Source organism: Miniopterus schreibersii (genome assembly GCF_964146895.1).
Source record: "Miniopterus schreibersii genome assembly, chromosome: 1".
NCBI classification, from domain to species: domain Eukaryota; kingdom Metazoa; phylum Chordata; class Mammalia; order Chiroptera; family Miniopteridae; genus Miniopterus; species Miniopterus schreibersii.
In genome coordinates, this window is record NC_138101.1 from 27,143,175 (window position 1) to 27,163,497 (window position 20,323).

Sequence of the window (20,323 nt, forward strand, 5' to 3'; positions counted from 1 at the left end):
CTCGAATGACTTCATACAGCAGAGCTGCCCCACCAGTCTAGATAGCTGACCGACACTGTAAGAAATAAACACACTTCTGTCTTATTTTTGAAATTACGTACAATTGTTCTTTGTTATAGTGGCTTAACCTTTATTCTACCTAACAGACACACCCTTGCAAAAACTGATAAAGCTTTCTAATACTTTTGGGAAAAATGGTCCTATTTAGACTGCGCTGACAAATTCATAAGAAGTAAAGGAAGTAAAATTTTATCATGCATTTCCATCAGAAAAAGTATCTCAAGGATACTTTCACTCTTTGTTCTAAGAGTTAGCAAATATAATCTAAATGGTGCCATTTATGAGCTAAAACAAGCATGTTAAAGTCTGAATCATATTGGGCTTTCTCTTTTACTAGTTACTATGAAATTTAAGTGGATTCACTTTAAGTGACAATATTCTGGCACTAATTCTCCCCAGATGGGAATTTCCAATATAAAACAAATATTTCTCTTCCTGCTTCATGCTATTTCAAAGGCAAACAATAACCATTGAAAACAGGCATGAATAGCAAGTATCTCAAGTGAGTAAAGTGCTTTTCAGCACCTCTTACGAGAAGAAAACATGAGACTAAAGAAAAGTAATTTGGAAATTATATATAAAATAATCAAATACCAATATGTGTTCCTTGGCTGCAGTATTCTAAATTGGTTTTTAATGAGAAACATATGTCTATGTCAACATATTTTTTCCTTATTGTTTCTAAAATAGGAATAAAGAATCCAAGTCATTATTGCATTCAACTTTTTTACAGAATGAGAGCTTTTTAACAAGAAAAGTTCATGAACAAAGAGAGAGATTGGGGAGGATTCAATACATTTTAAGTCTTGAGAGACATTTCAACTAGTTAAAATATATGATGAGACAATGTGGCAACCGGAATACTACCAGATATTGATGACATTAAGTATTTTTGGTAAGATTTGTTTGATGATATTAAGATTTGATCACATCAAGATAGTGTTAGGTTGTTTTGGAGTGTTTTGGGTGTGACAATGGTATTGTGATGTATTTTTAACAGTTCTTATCTTTTAGAGCTACATAATGAAAAATTTAGAGGTAAAATAATACCTGTGATTTGCTTCATAATCTGGTAAGGGATGTGTGGACGTGCAGACAAAATTATTCTTGAATTAATAACTATTGAAGCTGAGTGATGGATACAGGGGTCTTAATACTACCCTATTTTTATTTAAGTTTGAAATTTTCCATAACAAAAAAATTTTAAAATATGTTTAAGGGTTTTCCATAAATGGTTTCCCATGTCCTTGTCTTCCAACACTTTGGAACTGGTAAGAAAAAGAACAGAAAAAGGTGAAACAGAAAATGGTGAAAGGAGAAAGACAAAGGAGGGAGGGGGGCAGACAAGTAAAAGTAAAACCTGTAGGTGAGCTCTCCTTTATAACAGTGTCTCCCTCAGGGTGCTATTACCACCCTACCTAGCTCATCATGAAAGCTCTTCCAAGGATTCCTTGAGTCAACTGAGCCTCAAAATAATGTATGTGATGCGACCTCTTCTTGGACAAACAGGAATGTGTATCTCTAGCAACCAAAAATAAAACCACAGTGTCTGGGACATTTGTCCTTTTTGCAACTCCTCCCTTCCCTTTATTTCCTTTCCTTCCCCCTGTTCAAATTTCATGGAAAAAGAAGTTGGCTTTTCAAGTTGACAGCAGGATAAAAGGAAGTACCAAGGCACAGTGGGCGGTCAGGTAAAGTGCATACATTCAAACTGCAGTCTTTTAATAAAAGAATCATTCAAAAGATCACCAAAGTAACCATCAAAACGGAAACTACAGAGCATACTAAAACAAGAAGGCAATTTTTTTTCATTTGTTTTTATTGTTGAGAGTATTACAGGTGTCCCCCACCTTCCCCTCTTTGGCGCCCACCACCCAGCTCCCGCCCAACTCCAGGCCTTCACTGCACTATTGTCTGTGTCCATGGGCTATGAATATATGCATATAAATTCCCTGATAATCTCTTCCCGCCCTCCACATCCCCCTTCCCTCTGAGATCTGTCAGTCTGTTCCATGTGGAATCTAATGGACAAAATAAACTGATGAACAGAATAGGTCCAGGGACATGGAAGCATGGAAGCAAAGAAGGCAAATTTGACCAGAGAAACCATTACCCTTACTTCTAAGGCTTGTGGAGCTCAGTTATTAAACAATTTCCCAAACTAAAATCCCAGCTGTTATATACCTGATCTCTAAGAGGAAAAAAAAGTAAACTGATAAAAATACTAGTTCCATAGAAAACATTCTAATACATCACTTACAACAAATAAAAATTATAAACTACATTAAAAGAGTATCATGGATATGCACCATGACCTAACTACTGTTTGGAAAATGTCCTGTGACCTTCTCCATATGTTCTACTTCTAATGAAGTAAATCAATAATGTACTTTCCTACTCTTTGCTCTCTGGCCCATTTATGATATGCAATGCTCCTGAATTTAAAAATACATACAGCCCAGGCAGGTTTGGCTCAGCGGTTTAGCATCGACCTAGGATCCAGGAGATTGAGGTTCAATTCCCAGTCAGGTTACATGCCCGGGTTGTGGGCTCAATCAATGACTCATCATTGATGTTTCTATCTCTCTCTCCCTCTCCCTTCCTCTCTCTGAAATTAATAAAAATATTTAATTAATTAATTAATTAAAATACATATTCTTTTTTTTTTAAATCCTCACCTGAGGACGTTTTTTCACATTGCTTTTTCAGTGAGAGTGGAAGGTAGAGATAGAGAGAAAAACATTGATATGAGAAAGGCACACTGACTGGTTGCCTCCTACATGTGTCCCAACCAGGGCCAGGGATTGAACCTGCAACTGAGATATATGCCCTTGACCGAAATCAAACCCAAGACCCTTCAGTCTGTGGGTCAACGCTCTATTCACTGAGCAAACCTGCTAGGGCAAAAACTACATGCAAATTCTTTAAGACTCCTCCATTAAGAGACAAGGTCTACATCTCCTTCTCTTGAGTCTGAGTGGGCTTTTGACACCTTGGACAAATACAGTACAGCAGAAGGGATGCTGTGTTACCTCTGAGGCTAGGTCAGAAAAGGCCAAGTAGCTCCGGCCTAGTTCTTTTGGACTCTCACTCTTTCGACAGTCCCTCTTAGAACCAGCTCCCACCAAACGCAAAAGCCACTTATAGGGGTTCTAGTGGAGAAGTCCAGCTGAGCCCAGCCTTCAAATCATCCCAGCCTAGGAGCCAGACCTATAAGTGAGAAAACTTTCAGATGATTCCAGCCCTGAGTTGTCTGAGTCACACCCAGCTATCAAGATTTTTAAGATAAAGGCACAGACATTGTGGAGTAGACACCTTGTGCTGTCCAATTCTTAACTTACAGATTCCACAAGGGTGATAAAATGGTGGTGGTGGTTGTGTGCCTGTAAGTTGAGGGTGGTTTGTTACATAGCAATGGATAAGTGGGACATATTATACGATGTAATTCTTTTTTTTTATGTTTTGTTTTTGGTGTTTGTTTTTGGTGTTTTATATTGATCAAAACATCAAGTCATGCTGGCATAAGAACCTGGACAAGGAAGTAGAACATTAATTCATGTTTCCTTCTTAGCTCTGCTCAGGACCTGCCCAACTTGCTCTCCATATCAAAATCTAAGAAACTGAATTTACCAGTTTCACCATCATCATAAGAAACACTGAGCACCACCCACAGAGCAGAATAATTCCAAAGAGGTATCTTCTCCACAATAGTAGCTGAGTGAGCCTAATACAGAGGCACTCAATCTGCCCAGTGTGTCAACAAAACTCATAGATGTCCCAACTCTGGCTGACGGCTGAAATTGTCCAAGTAGTGGATATACCCTTTCATTCCAAAATTAGAAATAAAATATAGACTGCAAATACCTCAGAAGTAGGTAATACACAGACTAGTTTATTCTAAATTCTCAGTCCCATCGTCTCTTGCCATCTCAAACATTTCTGGCCTGCAGTTCCCGTCTCTCTTCGAAGCACCTGATCCCTCTCTCCTGGGTCATCCCCTTTGGCACAGCAGCATCACTTATGTTCCAGTCATAACCCAATCCCTTGACACACATTCACCTCCAAATACCAGGTCACTTCTGTTTCCCTTTGCAGCACAAGCTCTTGAAAACTGGGAGTGGGGTTGCTTGTCTCCACTGCTCATCATGTGCTTTCCTCCAAACAGTCCAGTTGGGTTCTATCTCCAGCATCCCACTAAGACCGCATTTGTCCAGGTCACCAAGAACCTACTTGTTGTCAAACCCAGTGGTCACTCCTCAGTTCTTATCTTACTTAACACAACTGACCATTCTCTCTTTGAAATACTTCACTTTTCTTGGTTCCCCGTGATGCTAAAGTTTCCTGGATTCTTCTCTGATCTTAGAGGCTGTATCTTCTCAGCCCCCTTTATTGGTTTCTATTTTTCTGCTTTCCTTCTAAACACTGGTGTGTACCAGGGCTCTATCCTGGGCTTGCTGGGCCTCTTCATTTATCTATTCTTCAGGAGTGGCCTCATCCACTTCCATGGCTTGAAATACTACCTACAGGTTGATAACTCTGAAATCTACATCTTCAGCCCTGTCCCCAAGAACCTCAGATTTATATATCCAATTGCAAACCTAACATCTTTATTTGAATGGCTAACAGGTATCTCAAATATATCATGGCTAAAACAGAACTCTAGATACTCCCCTAAAACTTGCTCTTTACCTAGTCATTACCATCTAGGTGAATGGTCTCACCACCTCTCCACCAGCTCAGCCAAAATTTTAAGTTATCTTTGATTCATTCCTCTTTCATACTTCAAATCAATCCATGAGCACATTCTTTGGACTTTATCTCCAAAATATTCTAAACCTGAATATTCAAGTCTCTATTTCACTCTTCTCCCATTAGCACAATAGATTGATTACACTAATGGTCCTGATATTTCATACCTCCCTATATCTTTTCACACCTCTCTTTATTCCTGCCCTTTAGCAATGCCCTCCCACACTAAGTGTGAGTGCACCATATCACTTTCTTGGACCAATAGGATAGGAACAAACTTGACACAAGTTAAGGCTTGCTTGTTCTATCTCCTCTCTCACTTCTTTGTGATTACCATGAGAATATGATGTTGCCTCGGTTCTCTGACGTGTTTGGGGGGCCAGCTGGCTGTCGACTGTGGATGTAACATAAACACAGAAGAGAGAAGAGTTGTCCCAGCCATCTCAGCTGAGGCCATCCTAGACAGCTGACAGTCAGCTGGCCCCCCAAACACATCAGAGAACCCAGGCAACATCATAGAGCTGCCTACTTCACCCACAATTGATTATGCACACACCGGCAAGACCAGTCACAATCAGCTGGGTCTGGCCCAGAACAACAGAACTACCCAGGCATCCCATTGACTCATAAGTGAAAATAAATCCTTATTTCTATATGCCACTACGTTTATGGGGATATTTGTTACCTGGCATTACTAGGGCAATTAATTAACGCAGCCACCATCATCCCTTGTTAGGACTATTGCAATATCCTCCTAATAGGCCTCACTATTTCTTTCCTTAGCTTCTTATAATCATTTCTCCATTCACCAATCAACACAAACTTATAAAAACATAAATCAATTCATGTCCTAAGCCTTCTAATGATTTCCCTGCACTTAGACTAAAACCCAATCTTTGCAACCTAGCATAACACCTACTTGTCCAGCCACATCTAGTACCACTCTCCCACTGGTCCACTATAATTCAACCACACCAGCTTTCTTCCTGTTCTTCAAATGCAGCAAATTCATGGCAGGGTGGGGTCATTGTACATGATGTTCCCTCTACCTATAAAATCATTATTTCATCTGGTATTTCTAGTTTTCTCTCTAACCACAATTTCTTATTACTCAAATTTCAGCTTAAATGTCACTTTCACAAAAAGGCCTTCCATTGACTACCCAATCTAAAGGAGACAACAGGTGTGGAGAAAAAGGAACCCTCCTTCGCTGCTGGTGGGAATGTAAACTGGTACAGCCATGATGGAAAACAGTATGGAAGCTCCTCAAAAAATTAAGACTAGAGTTACCATATGACACAGTGACCCCTCTTCTGGCTATCTACCCAAAAAATTTGAAAACATTTATTCACAAAGGTATATGCACCCCTATGTTCAATGTAGCATTGTTCACAGTGGCCAAGACATGGAAACAACAGAAGTATCTTTTGATAGATGATTGGACAAAGGTGTGGTACATGTACACAATGGACTACTACTCAGCCATAAAAAAAGATGAAATATTGCCATTTGAGACAACATGGATGGATCTTGAGAATATTATGCTAAGCAAAGTAAGTCAAAGAGAAAAAGTTAAGAACTATATGATTTCATTCATATATGGGATATAAAACTGAAAGCAACAAATGAACAAACAAGAAAAACAACAAACAAAAAACTCACAGACACAGACAACAGTAAGATGATTACCAGACAGAAGGGGTGGGGGTAGGGGGAGGTAGAAGAGGGTAAAGGGGGAATAAGTGGTGATGGAAGGAGACTTGACTTGGGGTGGTGAACACTCAATGCAATATACAGATGATGTGTTATAGAACTGTACACTTGAAACCTACATAATTTTATTGACCAATGTCACCCTGATAAATTTAATTTTAAAAATAAATAAATAAAGTAGACAACTGGTCATTCTGAGATTCCTATTTTAATTCTTTGCATGATGTTTATCACTACATGGCATTTTTCTTGGTTGTTTTTATCACATGCTCTCTCCACTGATTGTAAGTTCCACACAAGCAAGAATTATGTCTGTGTATTCACCTCTGGATACTCAGCTCCTAAAATAGTTCTTCTCATAGTAGAAACTCATTAATTATCTGATGAATGACATCTAACTTATAGAATAAATAAATGATCAGTTCCTTTCTGAGGTCAGGTTTTTACAAAGAAGAAGGAGTTAGGCATGTTGAAATGGCAAGGGAGAAAAGACAGACTAATTCGGAGAGGGAAGTCTAGAAGCAGAGTAAATATTTCTATTATAAAATGAAGTTAGGAGCCTGGACTCTGAAAACAACCTAGAATGAAAACTCTGCCCTGCTCCTTCCTAGCTATGTATACACAGAAATACCACGCACATCTCTGAGCTTGCCTCCTCATCTGTAAGGTGGTGCAACAATTACTACTTCATAGAGTTATTGTAAAAATTAAATAAGAAAATAGATATAAAGTGCTTACATGAATCATAGTACTTACTCAACATTAATGATGACAATGATGGTGGTGGTGGTGGTACCTAAGTCAACCCTGCTATTATTGATTAAACTGGCATAATCTATAGTATCTTACTCAAGCTGTTGAGTCTACCTAGTTGTTGTTTTTTAATTTTCAGGCATTTTCCTCCGGAAAGTGTGGCTCACTTGGTTGGAGCACCATCCCGAACACCAAACGGTGGCAGGTTTGATTCCCAATCAGGGCACATACTCAGACTGCAGGTTCAAACCCAGGTCAGGGCACACAAGTGAGGCAACCAACTGATGTTTCCCTCTCACATCGTTGTTTCTCTCTCTCTCCCTTCCTCTCTCTTAGATAGATAGATGATAGACAGATGATAGATAGATAGATGATAGATAGATGATAGATAGATAGATGATAGATAGATAGATGATAGATAGATAGATAGATAGATAGATAGATAGATAGATAGATAGATAGATGATAGATAGATGATAGATAGATAGATAGATACATAGATAGATAGATAGATAGATAGATAGATAGATAGATAGATAGATGATAGATAGATAGATAGATAGATACATACATACATACATACATACATACATAGATAGATAGATAGATAGATAGATGATAGATAGATAGATAGATAGATAGATAGATAGATAGATAGATAGATGATAGATAGAGAGAGAGAGATGATAGACAGATAGATAGATAGATGGTAGGTAGATAGGTAGGTAGATAGACAGATAGATAGATAGATAGATAGATAGATAGATAGATAGATAGATAGATAGATAGATAGATAGATAAAAATTTGCAGGCATTTCAAAATTGTCCCTTCTCACTGAAAATAAAATGATCATAGAACCTAGAACTAAATGAGCTGGGGTCCTGGCTCTGGTTCTGCCCCTAACTAGCTGGGTGACCTTGGGCCAAGTCACCATCTTCCCAGACCTGAAAGTTACCTTGTCATAAGCTCTGTCTATGCCAAAGGCAGGAGGTGCAGGAGACATTCTTTGAAGAGGTGGAGGTACTGGTATAACACAGAGACACGGAGGCAGACAGACAGGTAATCAATCACTCCATTCCACTCCAGAGCACAACAAGGAATATCTAAACACCTTAACTCAAGGTTTCCCAAAGTGTGTTTCTCAGAACCTGTCAGATTATACTCGACTGTAATCTCATAAAGGCAAAGGACATTGGCTGATTTTATTCTCTACTGTAGGACCAGTGGCCAGCACAGTGCCAAAAACATACTATCACAGTATGTGCTTACCACATGCTTGCAGAATGAATGAACAAGTATAATCAGGAAAAGCTGGGTTAAACAATGTCAAACTGGTTTCTTGTGTGCATTTCTGAGCCTTTAATGCGTGAATAGACTCTGTGAATCATAAAGAATGCAGTGTTTCCCAACCTGATTTAACCACAGGACTCTTCCTATTTCCCTTGAACCTTATAAACATCTCCCAGAGTTGCAGTATCCTATAAAAATAGTTTGAGAGACATCTTAAGCTTACGTAATTTAAGTGATTTTTACCATCATGAAATAAAGTTATCTTACTCTTTATGCATAAGGTAATTAAAAGGCCGACTAATTTGATTCATATCTAGTATGCAGCTGTTTTCTCCCAGCATCCTACACCTTCAAGTCTCCCATTAGCAGCCAGTGCCTCAATCTCTCCTATCTCCCAAGCAGCAGGTGTCTTGCCAGGCTTTTCCACTCTGCTCCCTGCCCCCTCGCCACCAGTCTGCTCTGCAAATCCTCACACCTCTTCTTGCACTGCTCTTTCTCTCTACATCTGTAGTCTTATAATGGATTTCTTAAACTGCTTTAGTTACTCCCCTTCTCCCTTTACAATGAACCCAGAAAAGTTCAATCTTGTCATTTACAATATCATCCCACCTCTGAAAACTTTTCAAAGTACTTCTCCCTTTTATAACAAAATCTGTCCCATCCTTTGCCTTCTCCACATTGAACCCTCCCTAGGATCACTCCTTAATTTTAAGTAAATATAACCATGTCACATCCCATCTGGGTTCCCGCTTCCCTTCCGATCACTTATTTCCAGGTGCTCACAGAAGTCAACACGTGGACATTCTCGTATCTCCATGCTTCTGCCTGAGTTGCTCTCTCTGCCTGAAGAGCGCCTGTTGAAACCCTACTCATTTTTTTAAGGTCCTGATCACAGGTAATCTCTTGTACGAAGTCTCCCTTATTTTCCATTCCTACCACAATTAACTACTCCCTTTAACTACCCCCAGGCAATTGCACAACTTATCTCAGACATATAAAGTTAGTTGGATGGATGCAGAGATGGCAGAGTTGGGAAAGATGACCAGGAACCTGGTGAGCCTGCCAGGGACAGTGACCAAGAGGCTGGTGGCAAAGGGAGAGACCAGGAGGTTATTTGCATGAATGCCTTGACCTCTAAAGGAGAAAGGATTTTGCATGACCTGTAGGCAGCTCAGGGAAGCCTGGGGAAGGCCACAGCAGACAGAGCTGCAGAGAAGGGAGTGACCTCATTCTGTGAGGAGGCTGGGGATGTGGGAAAGTTGATTCACAATGGAACAATGCCCAAAGGGCCCCTGTAAAGATGTGGAAGGAAGCCAGTAGGAGCATGGAAGTTCAGACTCACAGGGGAGTTGAGAGTACATAAGAAAACAGCTGATCAGAAAGGCTGGGCGCCAAGGAAACTGGGGCTAAGAGGCAAAGCCTTGGCCAGAGCTGGCTGAGATCCCAGCTTGTGTCAGAGCCCAGATGAGTTAGGCGTTCAACAGTTTTTGATCAGCAGTCACAAGTAGGTTGATGAGTAATTTTTCTAATGTCTGTGAAGAACAGATTTCTCTCATGCTCATGGCACAATTCTTAATCTTGTGTGTGGGCTGTGCCATGGTGGTAAGGGTGGAGGGAGTAGTGAGGACGGGTTGGGTATGGCATCTCCTTTCATTAGGGCAGTGCTCACAGACCTAAGAGAGAGGAAGTTCGCCCAACAGGAGCAGTTTACAGGGATCCAAGGCATCCAGGCACAGTGCAAGCAGCAGCAGGCACCAAGGCCCAGGAAGGAGTGGGCTCACCCAAAAGGAGGTAGAGAATGGCAATGTAGAATCCACAACAGAAATAGTCATCTTCTGAAAAGTCTGTATATTAGGCAGGCTCATTCAATTGCAAGTAATTAGACTGAAGTCAGCAACAACAAAAGGAATGTGTTGGCTCACATAACAAAGAAGTGCTGAAATGCTTCAGGCACATCTGGATCCTGGGGTTCAAAGGATGCCATCTGTGCTCGCACCACCGCTCACTGCTGCTTCTCAGTGCACGCCCGCCTCATTCATTCTCTCCTACTTCAGACTGCTTCCTCCAGGTAGCAGGGAAAGGTGGCCACCGGGAGCTCCAGGTTCCATCACTCTAGCAGCAAAAAAATTCTTTTTCCCAGAGGAAAAGAATGCTTCCTTCCTAAGGAGCAGAAAAGGAGCCTGGGTTGTGTGCTAACCTCAGAAGCAATCACTTGGTCAGGTGGAAGCACTTCTCAGATTGGCCAAAGCTGAGTCACATGACCACCCAGGGGTTAGCGTATACCCCACCCAAACCACACGCACTGGGATGGAGGAGTTTCCCAAAGGAAGGAATCTGGGCAAATAATAAGTCCACTAGAATGTGGTCACTTGTCAGTCAGGTTCCAGATACCAAAAGAGAAGTCTAGTCCTATTTAAAGTACAAAAGGGCTTTGAAGTCAGACAGAACCGGTTTTAAATTTCAACTTTGACACTTAATAGCTGTGTGACCTCGGGTAAATTACTTAATTTCTTAATTTCCTCCTTATAAAATGGAGGTAATAGTACCTACCTCCTAGAGATGTCTGTGAACAATGCACATAAATTGCTAGGCATAATGCTTGACACAAAGTGATCGATAAATCGCAGCTATTATTAGTAATAATAACAATAATGGCAATTATTTTTATTTAGAACAAGGGTACCACATGAAGGATGAGCTGTGACTGGGTGAAAGACAGCTATGTTGGCATCTGATAAATCCACCCTGCATCAAGTTTCATTAAGAGCAACTGAGGACACAATACAGGGGCCTGAGTGAACACTGAGATACAAATTCAAATCAATAAATGTGTTAAGCACCTATTGTGTGCCAGGAACTAGAGATACAATTATGAATAAGACATGTGGCTCCAAAGTAAACTACCATGAAGAGTGACTATAGCTTTGTAACATTATCTGGGGGGGAGAGGAGTGGTTGACTGAAGCTGCTTCATTACTTTCAACCACAGGCTGTGGGCACTGGGAAAGTGCTGAGCATACAAGAGAACAATGCCTGGGCCCAACTGCGAGAATGCTAGAAAGGAACAGAAGGGCTACAATTATCACCACCACCACCCCAAAAAAACAACAACAAAACCTTTGTATGAATTAGGAAAAAGTATCTCTTCTTTTAAAAATTTTACTTCCATCTTCCAAAAAACTGTCACAATAAATAAACAAATCTACTAGATGTCAATGTGAATGACATCTCAGAGTTTTGCAGTGTATAACCTGCACGAACTGTACATGGTAGCCCTGTGTATAGGCAGGGAAGATAAGATGGGGGCTGAGGGAAGTTAGGGGTGGTGATGGAGTATCTGGGAGCCCCTGAAGAGAATAACTTTTTTTTTCCCCCCCCAAATTTTAAGAGAAATTTCATTTAGAAAGTCACAGAAGTAGAAAGAAGTGAGCCTGCTGGGCTGCATGGGCTCAGGAAACAAGTTACAGAGGAAAAAGAAGGGCCCTGAGGAAAGAATAGGGTGGGGGAAAACTCAGGCATGCTCAAGAGAGGGAACACACTGGACAGAGAATAACTTTTGCTGCTAAGTTGTACTGTTCAATATGATAGCCACTCACCACGAATAGCTACTGTGAACTTGAAATGTGACTGGTACAACCAAGGAATTAAATTTTTTTGTTATTTAATCTTAATTTTAATTTAAAATGTAAAACTATAATAGTATAAAATATTTTCCATTAGCCACAATTTATGATATTATATTGTATTGCATTGTACTGTATTGCTCATATCCTGAGTTGTTTCTGATATCTCATTAGTAATTTTATATGATAACATGAAATTAGAGTATTTTTTAATATACTGGGTTACATAAAACATTTCACCTATTGCATTTTGCCTTTTTAATGTGGCTACTAGCAATTTTTAAATTATATTTTTGACTCACAGAATATTTTTATTTATTTGACAGTGCTGCTATGAAGACATCTCTAAGATCAAGAGGGTTAAGGGGCTTACAGTGATACCCAGAGGAATGGTTGCTTTTGCTTTCTTTGAAGCAGACCTTCACATTTCCTTCTAGGTTGTTCAACTCTGCTTACCAGGAGGGAAAATAAGAGAGGGAGAGGAAAGGAATGTAGCTTAGTGTGTACAACTCAGTAAAGCCCTAAGAGTACGCTCTGAAGACCAACTGTGTTGTTCTGGACTCTGGCTTCACTACTTAACCAAATCTCTCTGACTCTCCTGGGCTCAGGCTCTTCCATGGAGCCTGGCACACTGCCTGTGCTCCATAAGCACCAACTATGGAGGGAGTGGGGCATATTTGGGATAAGGATGGTGCGAACAGCCAGCCTCCCTGTGTCACCAGGTTGGCCCTGGTGTCAGAGGGCGCACCCTGCCTACATGTCTCCTTGGCACTGATCTTTCTAGGCTGAAGAGTTGCATGAGGGCATCTTACTCAATCTTCTGTTCTGCTGATAATACATTTGCTTTTCTCTAAGTCCATTATGTCTTTCAAGTATATTGATGAAACTATTTTAGAGGCTGAAGCATCATGAAAACAGGGTAAGATGGCATTTTTGAATTACTAGTTAGGTTTTTTTGTTCCAAGTCATACACTTAGTGGACATCTTCAGTGAAGAGTTTACAATAACATCTGAATCTCTTTCTTGAGGAAAAAACTGGATGCCCATCTGCACATACAGATGAATTCATCTTCCCTAAATGCCTTCTTTACCACTCCCCTGCCATTTTGCATGGAATTGAGACCAGCAGTTTGACTTTTGAGTGTCCCAATAGGTTCATGTTGACTGTACACTTGGACTTTCCACTGTGCACTCCCTCTTTTACATTGTTTATTTTTTTAGAAATAATAATAAGACTAGTTTACTCACAGTGACATCCTGAAAAATATCCATCTACACCTACCCTTTGTTCTGTCTTTGTCCCCTCCCCATACCTTCCACTGACTCAATTTATTTAACCGCTTTTGTGGGGAGTCTTTTCAAAATCACTTTGAAAGTCAGTTTATCCCTAGCTCCCATAATCACTTAATGCTCTTTAAAAACTCTAGTAAATTTGTCAAACATGATTCCCCCTTACAGAGAAGTAGCCTTCCCCCCTGAAAGGTTATATTTGCTTAAAAACTATTAAATCCATTTTCCTGACACATACACACTCACGCAGAATTTATTTTCAATTCCACTTGTTCCACAAAATCCAGGAAAAATTCCATAGATGCTACCTTAAATTTACCCTGTGATTCTCAGCAAGCCATTATCCTCTATGAGCCTCACTTTTCTCATCTATATAATGGGCTTAATATAGAGCAAGCCAAACAGAGCAAGCCATCTCATTATTCATGAATGTGTATAAAACACTCTGAGGAAAGCTCAAAGTCCTTTACAGCATTATGAATCTTTCTGAAGTGAACTGTTAATTATATGTCATTATGCTTTGTTTAATAGATGGAAAACCTGAGGCTTGAGAACACACTATCAGTTAATAGCTGACTTAGAAATCTAGCCCAGACTCCAAACATTAGACAAAAAGATGTCAGGGGGGAAATCTGAAAAGGAATGCACTCCGCTCTAGTTCTTTATCAAGAAACTACATTAATCCAAAATTCCCTTACATGCTGGTTGCCCTGCCCCTCTTCCTCAAGCAGTCAGGAATGGGGAAATCAGTGGGAGGGCTGGAGTTCCCTGTGGAACTATAATGCCTTCACCCCTGCTTACTGGAAGGTTCATGAACCCTAGACCAGGTACTAAGGTCAAACACAGTTTCACAGATAACATAACAACCTCTCCACTTTTTGTTACTGGTTCCTGTTCACTTTTCCTACCAAACATCCAACAAAATGAAATGAGGCTCTGGACATTATGAACATGAATGCAGCCTCTGCAAATGGACCTGCCAGGTGACCCTGGCTTTAATACCTGACCTACAACTGGGTACATAACATGGCCTCCATAGCTCCAGCTAAACCTGTGTCTTCACATACAAGAGATACTGTTGACCTAAAAGGTAAAAAAAAAAAGAAAACCTTCATATAACTTTATATAGCTAATGAACTTTTTCAAATTATTATTTTGCGTCCTTGTGACAATGGCCAACAGAAGCTAGAAATCCTTAATCCCAGGTGGTATTTTGAAATATACCCCAAGGAAATAATCCCCCCAAAAAGGAAAAAAAAAGTATAGTAACACTACTTACTGAAAAAAAAGGGCTGGAAGGAACAACCCCAAATGTGCAACAATTAGGAAGTGGTTCAAAACGCCACTGCATATTAACATGGCAGACGATCACCTAGCTATTAAAAGTGATAATTATTCCTGCAAGAAAATGCCTGTATGAAATAATGTTACCCAAAGAACATTATGCTCGAACTCATTATAACCTCATAAAGTAATGGCATATACATGTAAATACTATAGAATTTAGAGTTACATAAACAGTTCCACACAATGCTCCTTATGTCAATTATTTTCTAGAAAGTTGCTAAAGATTTTTGAAAAGTCAAATGATGATAGAGATGATTGAGAGGGTGTTCACCAGTATTCTCTCTGGAATGGTTTTGGTGTCATTTTAATTTCTTCTATGTAAGCTCCCATATTGTTTACATTTTCAACAGAAAACATATAAAATTCTATAAAACAATAATTTTTTAAATGATGGCAGGGAGAGTCCGAAAGCTCACTGAGAACTGGAGAATCTCAGTGGCATGCAGAGATCTATCTTCAGTCTGGGGAAGGCAGGAGGATGCATCACCAGCCTTTGAGCCCAAAAAGCTTTTATTCAGTGACAACTTTAGAACATAATATGAACAAGAACCCTTTCATGAAATGCTTCTAGAACCGGTTTAAGGATGTGATAGTTTATCCTGTCGAAAATCCTTTAATAAATGTTTAAAGCACTCAAACCTAAATTTACATATCTAACAGCATTCATAGCTCAGTTAAATTGTATTTCTGTTTCTCTGTGTGGTTAAAAGATAAAGCATTTTTATCACGCAAAGCAGGAGTATAAAAAAGAAAGCCAACTGCCTTCCATGAAACAAAAATAATCCCAATAGTAAAAACTGACTTTACTGCATGCTTAAGTTTTATTTGTAGGAAAATAAACTCTGAAATCACTCCTTTGTAGGGAAAAAAAAAGCCACAATTTCATTTTTGGGGCAATCATGTGAAATGAAGATCCCACAAGTGGTGGTTGAAACATAATACTGGGGGTACATGAGGACATGAGAGTTTCTAAGGAAATAGTAACAGAAAGACATCATTGGAATTCTACTCAGGATATAGAGAAGTTAATTTTTTTCCTATTAAATCAGGCTAGACCTTCACAAAATTTAAAGATAAAGGGAGTAGGATATTAGACAGGGATTCTACACTATAAGTATCTCATAAAGCATATGACAATTTAAAGTCTGTCACTTTGATACAATGAAGTTAAGCATTTCAAAAGTTTTTAAACTTAAAAAACAAAGGACATATAGTTCCAAAAGGATATGTATATATATGTATATGTATATATATTGCTGAAATCCAAAGGTCTTCCTCTTTTAGAAACATAAAATTCACCAGACTAGACAGCCTAATCAGCACAAACGTCCCTCCAACCTCCAAAAGCCACTCTTCTTAGCCATAAAAACCAAGACAATTACAACACTATGCTAAGAATATATGGATGGAAAAATATTATAATAATAGCATATGTATCCTTTCAAGAACGTTTTCAATAAAGAATAGTTCTAAATAATGAGAAGCAATATATTGGGGAAAATTTAAATTGAACACACTATGCTACAGTCTACACAGCCAGAGTGAAATGTAAGTCTAATTAAGAACTTAAAGAATTTAGGCTATTGGGTACAACTTGAATAATTATGCACAAACATTGTTTGTTTGTTTTTTAACTGCCAAGTGTCCACAATTATTTGAATAATCTGGAAGATTCATTCAGTGCATTAAGTATTTATCAAGCACTATGCTCTTCCCTAGAATTTACAATCCAGCTGAGAAGACAAAAAGAACTTATTGAAGCACTTAGCACATTAGAGCAAAACTGTACTGCATGGAAAGAGAGGTTGCACCGGCTTCAAAGGTTTTATTTAGAAAAGGAAGAGTGCCTATGGAAGCACAGAAGAAGGAAGGAGCAGCAGAGGTATCCTGCTGGCCACGCTTTGGTTCATAATGGTACCTAGCAGGTTCTAGCCGGGTATGTGCTCTCTAATCACCTCATCCTTCACGGTCATCCTCCAGAGAGCAAGTCACACTGCACCTGCTGCACTGCAACAACTGCCAGCACGGGTGTTTTCTGAACCCCCAGTGCACAGCCCCCATCATGGGAGGAGAGCTTTGCTTTTCCTTTACAGATAAGGTGGGTTGGGAACAATGCTCTTCCCACTTCAGTGGAAGTTGACTTGTCATTCCTCTGTGTAACCACAGTCATGTTGATGTTATTAAGCTACGGGGATAGAATGCTTGAAGGTCACCATGCCTTAAGCCTGAGAAATGACTCAACTGGTAAAACAGGGTTAGGAAAGTTGTGATGATCCACGAGGAGCAGGGCAGGCCAGTCATCTCTGCTCAGCCCAGCCAGAAACAGGAACTTGGTGCACATTCCAAGAAGGGCACGAGCTTTGAAACAGGAAGAGAGGACGTTGCTTCTGGTAAGGCAATTGTGTGATAAACTGGCCTCTAAAAGGAAACAATGGTAACTTCCATGGAGGCCACAAGGCCATCAATGACACCAGGTTCACCTTTAAGATTAAAATACTAGACTTACAGAAGCTGAACTTCATTGAGAGGTAACAGAGTTAGAGGCCAAGGTGACAGAATGAATACTCCTAGACAAAGTGAATTTGAGAAATAGCAACAAGGGCTCTATGACCAGTAACTATACACTATCTAAGCTAGGGCTAGAGTGAGGCTTTCCCACGACAACTGTGATCAATTGGTAGTGGATAATTAGAATGACAAAAGGAATCTGGCTTGGCAGGAGTGGCTCGATCCCCAGCAGGGGGCATGCAGAAGGCAGCCGATCAATAACTCTCATTATTGATGTTTCTATCTCTCCCTCTCCCTTCCTCTCTCTGAAATCAATAAAAATATATATATAAGAAAGAAAGAAGGAATTTGAGGTCCCAACTGGGCTCAGTGAGAGAATATGCCCAGAGTGATCAGAAAATGTTTATTATTGGTAAAGGGGGAGAAAACGGCAGTATAGTGCCATGGCTGAACCATGCTACTCTCTCAGTAGAGATTAGTTGAGAAATCTATGTTCCCCTAAACAAAAGAAAATGTAATTTTCTAGACCACAGTAGCTGTGGTCATGAGCTCTGAGTTTTCAGCATTCAAATGTGGTGGGAAATTGAGCAGTTATAATCCAATCCAAGGAAGGACTGGTTGATCTAGGGCAGAGTCAATAAGTCAAGACCAGGCAGACACAAGCTTGGGGATGGAGGACAGGACTAAGCCCCTCCCCTCTGGGGTTCTTTTCAACAAAGCTATTCTCATGGCATAATCACATGGTACAGAGTAATTTTACAGTTGCCAGTGGCCATGGGCCAATTTCACTCCTTTCTAATACACTTTATGACTCTAATCCAACCAAGGCAGACAGCCCCCAAAGAGGCTGATCTGGGTTCAACTTCAGTTACTCCTCTATGCTTGTGTAGCCTGGATAACAGGAGAGCATGTAAGGGCTCTGGAACAAGTGACACTGTTGTCAACAGATATTTACTGAGCATCCATGGGGAGCCCAGCACCAAGCTTGAGGACCAAGTCAACCATGTGGACCAAGTCTCCCTGCCCTGTCCAATAAGGTGATTCTCCCTAGGCATAGCAATTGGGACAGGGAGGGGGGTAGAAGCCAAGGAGCTAGAAGAGCTGGGATGGGAAGGGGAGGCACCAACCCCATACACCTGGAGGAACCTATAGGCAGAGGTGTGCTTGGAGGCCCAAGGCCCAGGCTCCCTCCCAAAGGAAGGCAGAGAGACCAACAATTCTTTCCCAAGCATAAAAGTGGCCAGACACTGCCCACAACCCCTTCAACCATCCTGTCAAGGGCCCACTTCAGGAAGCATTAAGTCGCCATTCTCTGAGCTTTACTATGATTTGATAAAGCATGGCCCTGCCAGTGGTGAGTAACTAGTAGCTGAGAAAGCATGATTCCCTTATCTTGATACTGAATAAGTAGGTAAACATCAGGCCAGAGCACACACTAATATTCCGTATTCTTGGTGTTGCCTTAGAGCACAGCACCGATTTGCATGTGTTTACAACACTTGCCCTATACAGTTCCACAAACCAAAATGCACACATCCTTGTAAGGATCAAGATCATTAACAGAAGCACACTGCAGTAAGCATCATGAGTTGGCAAGAGTAGGAATATACCGAGCAGATTCACTGGACTACGGGAAAGCACAGGTCTTCCCCAGACACTGAAAATGTAACTAAACTAAAAAAAATACTTTCAAATGCATAATGAGAAGATTACACAAACTTTTCTTTTCTCCACATAAATCGTAACATTCTATGCGACGTGTGATTCTGGCTAAGGAGCTACCGGTGTCACTAATTAACTGTTAACCCTAAACTTGTTTAGGAAGCCCGCTGGTTTGCCAGGGCTGTTTCATCTCCCCGGCTCTTTAGGGCAGAATCATCTGGAAGAGAGTAAATTCTCAGAATTTCCTGAGAGGAAAATGGGCACTCACTGGAAAAACACAGGGGTTTTGAATAACTTTCAAACCCACGTAGCCACCAACCCTCCTGTTGTTCGCAGTTCACACTGCGATCGCCCCTTCTAATCAAACACGCCAGCTTCCAACGAAAGGCCATAGGTGAGAGTGCCCAAGGACCCGAGGAACAGTGCCCACTCCTGGATCAAGGCCCTAGTTTTTCCCATACACGCATTCGCCGACCCCTGCTTTTTAAGATTCAAACACAATTTCCCAGATTTAAAAAAAAAAAAAAAAGAGCTTGGTGGGGGGAGGCGTTCGGACACGTGCAGCTGCGGAACCTGCGTGGATTCTGCCGACTTTCAATCCAGCCCGCGCGGCCGCCCAGGCAGAGAGAGGGACCTACCCTGCGCGCAGCTGGGAATGAACCCAGCGCCGAACCGGCCCCGGCCCCGGCCCCGGCCCCGGCCCCGGCCCCGGCCCCGGCCCCGGCCCCGGCCCCGGCCTGGCCTCGCCGGACCCGAGCGGACGGGGACGCGGGCGGGGGCGCCTCCCAGAGGCCAGCGCCGCGGCTCCCGGGTGGAGAGGCGGCGGCCGTGCGGGTCCGCGCGGGTACGCGCACCTGCCGCCTCCAGCGGGGCCGGAGGGGACGCGCCGCACTCAGCGCGGGGCGCGGAACATCCTTCCTCGTCCCGCGAGGGCCAGAGCCCGGTCAGTGCCTGCGCCTGTGGGAGCGCCCTCCCCGCGCCCGTCGCCCCCCGCGCGCCCCGGTGCCGCCGTGCCCCGTGCGCTCCCGCGGGCGCGGCGCCCTTACCTGGCCGGAGCGCGCAGCCGCCCGGAGTCCCGCGGGGAGTGAGCGTGGCGGGCGCCGCGGAGCCGGGACCCGGGCGCTCTCCAGCCCGCCCCCGAGCGCCTCGGCCCGCCCGCCGCCGGCCGCCCCGCCCCCTCGCTGCCGCGGGCGGAGGCCGGCTCCCCGCCCTGCGGCCGCCGCGAGACCAGAGGCCGAGCGGGTCGGGGCCGCGTCCCGGCTCCCCAGCCCGAAGTTTCGGGGAAGTCCCGGGAGCGTCCCTCGTGTTCCCGGACGCGGCGCTGGGC

General features: G+C 41.9%; 1 protein-coding gene across 1 annotated transcript in view; it reads right to left on the bottom strand.

The window, feature by feature from the left end:
• TEC (tec protein tyrosine kinase) overlaps positions 1–20,116 on the bottom strand; it is a 99,615-nt gene extending 79,499 nt beyond the window's left edge. The window contains exon 1 of the mRNA XM_081133315.1: positions 20,043–20,116. The gene's annotated coding sequence lies outside the window, so the exon portion shown is untranslated. The remainder of the gene's footprint in view (positions 1–20,042) is intronic.
• Between the last annotated feature and the right edge of the window lie 207 nt (positions 20,117–20,323).